Raw genomic sequence first — 6,998 nt, 5'->3', positions numbered from 1 at the left:
TGTGTTCCCTCTCTCGCTGGCTGTCTCTATCTCTGTCAAATAAATAAATAAAATCTTTAAAAAAATATAAATAAATAAATAAATAAATAAAATAANATTTTTCTCCATTTTGACAGTTTTCTTTTCTAATACTTGAAGATACTTATAAAGCGTGTGACCATTGTGTAGAGAATTATAATGAGAATCATATCATACCTTTTTCTAAATCATTTCCTATATGGTGACATTTGCTTATAAAACAAAATGAACCACAATAATTTAAGGCATTTGTCATTTTTTAAATTGAGGTATAATTGACATAACCTTATATTAATTTCAGGTGTATAATGTAATGGTTTGATATTTGTATATATTACAAAATGTATTGCAAAATGATCACTACAGTAGGGGAGCCTGGGTGGCTCATTATTAAGTGTCTGCCTTCGGCTCAGGGCGTGATCCTGGCTTTCTGGGATCGAGCCCCACATCAGGCTTCTCTCTAGGAGCCTGCTTCTTCCTCTCCCACTCCCCCTGCTTGTGTTCCCTCTCTCGCTGGCTGTCTCTATCTCTGTTGAATAAATAAATAAAATCTTTAAAAAAAAAATCTTCACTACAGTAAGTCCAGTTAACATCCTTCGTTCTTATAATTAATTAATAACACTCCAGTTCATACCTTTCTTATGTATACTAGAGTTTACATTCCTTTGAAATAGTTGGGATTTACATTGAATAACACTTTAGAGTTTGTAAACTGCTACTGTATCCAGTATGGTTTCATTTGATTTTCATATGCACTTGTTAGGTATGTAAATATTATTATTTTACAAATGACAAAACTGAGGCTAAAAAATGTTAAAGAGACTTAGTAGTAAATAACGGAGCAGGAACTTGAATGTACTACTTTCTAATTCCAAATCCTATGCAATCTTTTAAAAACACTTGAAGTTTAATATTTAAATAGGTTTACAGAAAAATACATACAACCTCTTCACCTTAGTAGACTACTTAATTCCTTTACTCCTTTTATCTTCTTTGTTTTTGTAATAGTTGTAATTAATACATTGATCATTTTTTATGATATCCTGTATTTGTCATTCTCTCCCATTTCCTAATTAATCGTTCCTGTTTCTATACAACCTTTATGTTTATTGTTACTATTTTTCTTTTAAGTAGGCTCCGTGCCCAACATGGAGCCCAGTGCAGGCCTTGAACTCACAATCTTGAGATCAAGACCTGAGCTGAGATCAAGAGTTGGACGCTTAACCAATTGAACCACCGAGGCACCTCTATTATTTTTTTTTCTGAATGAATTTTTAATTTATTCTGCTTTTTAAAATCATATCTCTGTTTTTGGACATTACCACTAACTCTACAATAAAAATTTAACTTTTTTTCTTAGAAGTTATTGTCTTAGGGTGAATTTCCAGGACATGAATACTGGGTCAGAGAACCTACTGGTTTGTAGGACTTTAATGTATTGGCTCAAGTTACTTTTACTTTTATTCCTGTCTTTAAGTTAATGGCCAGTGTATCTATCTATCCACGATCTGTGTCATACTCAGGGATCATACTTTTAATTTCTTTACTAGAATTCTAATATCCAAGTCTGTCACCATTTCATGTGATCCCTTAGCCTTAATGTAAAGTTGTACATTTTTTTCTGTGCTTATCAGTGCTCAGTGCTTATAACTCTTGGGAAAGAGCTGGGCTTGTACCACACCAAGTCTTTTTCTTAACATATAGGCATTATTAAGCTTCTTTTTAAGTATATAACTTAATCTGCCCCAGAAAACTGGATTCCTGCAGAAATTTACTTTAAAAGTTGGAAAGGAAATCCTAGGTAATCTTTGCAAATTAAATTTGATGACTTTTATTTAATAAATATTTTTGGTTCAGACATACCTCAGAAATATTGTGGGTTTGGTTCCAGACCACTGCAATAGAGCAAATATTGCAATAAAGTGAGACAAATGAATTTTTTAGTTTCCCAGTGTAAATAAAAGATAGTTTACACTGTACTGCACGCTATTAAGTGTGCAGTAGCTGTTTCTAAAAAAATGTACATACCTTAATTTAAAAATAGTTTATTGCTAGCAAATGCTAACCCTTATCTCTCAGATGAATTAGCATTACCTGAGTGATAATGGTTAGTGCGTCATAACCTTGTTACCGATAGAGAGTCTTGCCTTGATGTTGATGGCTGCTGACTGATCAGGGTCATGGTTGCTGAAGGCTGGGGTGGCTGTGGCAATTTCTTAAAATAAGACAACAGTGAAGTTTGCTGTATCCATTGACTCTTCTTTCACAGATGATTTCTCTGTCGCATATGATGCTATTTGATAGCATTTTACCCACATTTAGAAGTTGTAAAGCTGGAGTCAGTCCTCTCAGACCCTGCCACTACTTTATCAACTAAATTTACTAATATTCTAAATTCTTTGTTGTCATTTCAACATTCTTCACCAGGAGTAGATTCTGTCTCGAGAGACCACTTTCTTTGTTCATCCATAAGAAGCAGTTCCCCATCCATTCAAGTTTGATCATGAGATTACAGCAGTTCAGTCACATCTTCAGGCCCCACTTCTAATCCTAGTTCTTTCTATTTACACCACATCTGCAGTTACTTCTTCCACTGAAGTCTTGAACCTTCAATTTGTAAAGAAAAAAAAAGCAATATCTGCAAAGCACAATAAAGCAAAGTGCAATAAAATGAGGTATGCCTGTATTTTGCTATGTGCAGAGCACTTTCCTTTGACAAAAACCCAAATTACTCTGACTTGTAATAGTTCATTGGGGTGATGGAAAACATTTGGTTATGGATTTACTGAAGGCTAGGGAAGAACAGATCACAAGAGATCTCTTCATTGCACACATAGGCTATCTATTTAATATTATTTGATGAGCAGTATCTTAGAAACTTATATAAAGGGAAAGAAAAAAACAAGAAAAGAATCACCCTAAGTTTTCTGATGAGGTTTTTGAGAAATCCTTTTAAAGATAGGAACTATCACAAGACCCAGCTTGACACTGTCATACATGCAAAAAGTAATATAATTAATAGCCTTTTACAGATGAAAATGAATTAAGTAATTTCCATAAGATGTTTGGTTACCCAGTACTAAGAAAGACATCTTATTCTTCAAACGGTAGGGATATAAGGAGTGAGTGGCTGTGTGTGGGTCTTGGCACTCATGTGCCCATATGTTGTCATGTACCCATGGTATTTACTTTGTGTGAATATACTGAGATCCTAGCCACATGGTTTGCATTCCCAGGAAAATCTTTGACCTACTGTGCTTAGTTTCCTCTCAAAACACTGATTATCATATAAATCACCCCCAGATTCTTGGGTTCCCTTCTTTCTGAGGGCAAGCTCTGTTGTTTTAGATGAAAATTTTGGTTATAGAAAGCTTACACCAGACTCCTCTTTTAAATAATTCATCTCTGAAACTAATAATGTATGCTAACTAACTGAATTTAAATAAAATTAAAACAAATCATCCATCTCATTTTCCCATTAAACATAGTTGCATTTTTCAGACCATGCCCCAGTTTTTGGTTCTTAATCTCTTGTTGAAGCTGTGGATCGCTTTGTAAGCGCTCCACACCTGCAAACGTGGCATTATTGGGAAGTTTCACAGTTTTCTGTGGTAGTGTCAGGTTGTGATGGTATTTTTTATTTATTTTTATTTATTTATTTATTTATTTATTTATTTTTGTTTTGTTAAGTGATCTCTGTGCCCAAGGTGGGGCCTGAGCTCATGACTCCAAGATCAAGAGCCACATGCTCTACTGACTGAGCCAGCCAGCACCCCTCATTGTTTTATTGTTTAAATAAGAGATTTGTTTATGATAAGGACTACTAAAATTAAAGAGAAAGAAAGATTTTTCTGCAAGATAAAAGCTTTATTTTAGTATATCTATACAATGAAATTTTATTCAGCCACAAAAAGAAATGAAGAATTAATACATGATACAACATAGATGAACCCTGAATACATTATGCTAAGTGGAAGACCTGGGACATATAAGGCCAGATATTATATAATTCCATTGATATGAAATGCAGGAAATTCATAGAGACAGAAAGTGGTTTCTAGGGACTAGGAGTAGGGGGAAATGGAGAGTGACTGCTAATTGGTGTGGGGTTGTTTTTGGGACGATGAAAATGCTCTGAAATTATATAATGGTAATGGTTGTACGACCTTCTGAATATATTAAAAACCACTGAATCGTACACTTTAACAGGGTGAATTTTGTGGTTTGTGAATCACATGTCAATTTTTTAAAAGCTTACTATTTCAAGACAACGTATCTCTACATAAGACTTTAAAAACATGGTTGTCACAAAACTGGGGTATGTACTACAGTGGGTTACATGGTAAGTGATATCATCACTTGATTTATTTGAGAGAGAGAGAGAGCATGGTGTGCACAACCTGGGGGAGGTACAGAAGGAGAGAGAGAATCCCAAGAAGACTCCATGCTGAACGCGGAGTCTGACGCAGGCCTCAGTCCCATGACCCCAAGATCACAACCCAAGCCGAAATCGAGAGTCGGACACTCAACTGACGGAGCCGCCTAGGCGCCCTGTATTTCCTCATCTTAAAATAGGATTAATAGGAGTACTTTTACCAGAGTCATTTGGAGGAGTAAATATGAGAACATGATAATAGGATAATGTGATAATATTTTAAAGTACTAAAATTTATGAAGTACTGAACTGCATTCTGCCTGTGCGTGCCCATAGGGAGTCTTGTTAAGTGTAATGAAACACAGAGACTGTCATGATTATCCTAGGCCATACATGGCATGAGGTTTACTTAGAAGGACATTAGAACAGGGAACACAGGGCAGCATCCAGCGCTAGTATAATTAGTTCTTCCACCGGTGTATGCCTCAGTCTGCATAGCTAGCCACAGTTATTCTGCTTGGTTCCTCAGGTGAAAGGTCTGGAGTAAGAGAATGAGATTCACATGTATAGGGGTAGCCACAGGCCCTAAAGGAGACTAAAAGTTTTTATTACAACTTTAGTTAGTTAGTTAGTTAGTTAGTTATTACACCAGAGTTTCCAGAGTCTCTGCAAAGGACATGTCCAGATATGGGAATTACCATACTCACAGAAGCCTAAAGCCAAGACTTTTCCATCCGATATTTATAGTTCATTTGCACTTTCTTCCAAATTAATGCAGTTTATCTATCAGGGTCCATACAAGGTGTTGCCAAATAATACAGTTGACATTGTGTCTTTATCAGGTTTCTATTAAAACACAGACCTAAAAAGTTAAGCAAGGGTCCAGTTTTCATGCAAAGGAGAAAGGTGAAGTTCCTCTTAACCCTTTATTTATACCCTGACACTTGTTAAGTGCTCAATAAATATGCTCATAGGGAATGGAATCTTCCTGGTTTTTTATTACTGTAAAATCGTCCTTTCCACCTAACAATTTCTGGGGAACTCTAGCCTGTATGTCACATGTGTTAAGTTTATTTGTGCATTATCCTTGCTGTTCCAGTGTCCTTGTTCTACTCCATGCTGTTCCGCCTTTCATAATAGTTCCTCACCAATGTCTCCTCCTGCTTTGTTGAGCTTTTGTCAGTTTTCACCAAACTCTGTTTCAGGCTCAGAAGTTTTTCAGGGGAGGCTTCCCTGCATTGGCCTCAGGCTGCTGAAACTTGGCAGTGGTTTGTTTCAAACTGGGAAAAGTGTTTCCCTTTTGGATATCCAGAAGAGTCCTTTAAGCAATGTTACCTTGGCCCCAATGTGTTATAAGAATTCATTGATTAAACATTTCTTTGAGTTAATTTTATCTGTCCCTTCTCCCAGAATGTGTATATGTATCCAAAGAATTGAGTTGGCAGTAATTTTGAGTAGTAATTGTTACATGGTACCCAGGTTTCTTGCTTCTCTCCTTCACCTTGGACTTATGCTAGACTTGTCAGATTACACTTCTTCTTCCCCAGAGCAGAATTCTTCAGTACCCTTTGCACCATCAGTTCCCCAAACATAGAGAGACTTTATTAAGATTTTGAAGAGTGCTCGCTTTGGGAGCACATTTACTAAAATTGGAATGTTATAGAGAAGATTAGCATGGCCCCTGCCCAAAGATTATGAAGAAATACAGAATTGCTTTATTCTTTTGCCTTTAGTGCCATGATATCTCCAACAATAAAAGCATTTTCATTGTTGCTCTTCTCATGCCTTACCTTAATGTCAGTCTTCAGCAGCACTGAGGTTATTTCTCAAAGCAGAGTTGTTAAGCAAACTGGGACAATATTCAATACATTTCTTGAGATGGGAGTACCAGCTGTTCACTGGATTTTAATTTGCAATATGAAAGAGACTAAAAGTGCTGATTTTTCTCCTGGGTTTCCATCCTGAGGGCATAGTGCATAGTCCTTAGGACAAATTCATCTTCAGTAAGCCTGAAAACTAATATCATAATAATTACACTTTGTATTTTACAGTGTGTGGACCAGTTGACAAAGATCCAAACTGAATTACAAGAGACAGTGAAAGATTTAGCTAAAGGCAAAAAGAAGTACTTTGAGACTGAACAGATGGCTCATGCAGTATGAGAGAAAGCTGACATCAAAGCAAAGTATGTGTTTTAGCATTTCTGAAAAAGTAATTATGCAAATAAATGTTATTTTTGCCAGTACTTTGTTTTCTGTTAATATAAAGCATACACTCATTCTTAGGTTATGTTGGTTTTGTCTGACCTATAGAGGTTACATACTTTCAAATTTGTCTTTTATATTGGCTGACCTCACTTAAATTAATATAGCAAAATGAGACTATTCGATCAGTTTTCACATTAAAATTGAATTTTAAAAGAAAAAAGGACAAATGAACATTGTATTGAAAGCTTAGTGAAAGCTGGTCGAAGTTGCTATGGTGTCTGAATATCTGTGTTTAAGAGCCTCATTTTTTTCATGTTAAACTGTAAATCAGTTGTCGTTGGAAATCCCTGATCCTCAGCATGCCATTGAAGGCACCTTGGACATCCCAAATAAATAAG

At 35.8% G+C, this 6,998-nt stretch overlaps 1 long non-coding RNA gene and 1 other non-coding gene across 2 annotated transcripts; one reads left to right on the top strand and one right to left on the bottom strand.

Moving 5' to 3' along the window:
- Nucleotides 1-129: 129 nt before the first annotated feature.
- On the bottom strand, nt 130-6,578 carry LOC117797660. The gene is made up of 3 exons (XR_004622640.1): nt 6,443-6,578; nt 4,111-4,112; nt 130-141 (listed from the first exon to the last, which is right to left on the bottom strand). It is a non-coding gene; the product is annotated as an uncharacterized LOC117797660 (long non-coding RNA).
- LOC117797661 lies at nt 6,013-6,118 on the top strand. Its single transcript, XR_004622641.1, has one exon. It is a non-coding gene; the product is annotated as a U6 spliceosomal RNA (small nuclear RNA).
- Nucleotides 6,579-6,998: the final 420 nt, after the last annotated feature.

This window comes from Ailuropoda melanoleuca, unplaced genomic scaffold, assembly GCF_002007445.2.
Source record: "Ailuropoda melanoleuca isolate Jingjing unplaced genomic scaffold, ASM200744v2 unplaced-scaffold10875, whole genome shotgun sequence".
NCBI classification, from domain to species: domain Eukaryota; kingdom Metazoa; phylum Chordata; class Mammalia; order Carnivora; family Ursidae; genus Ailuropoda; species Ailuropoda melanoleuca.
Note: the sequence above shows the minus strand (reverse complement) of the source record. Positions and strands in the feature narration are given on the sequence as shown.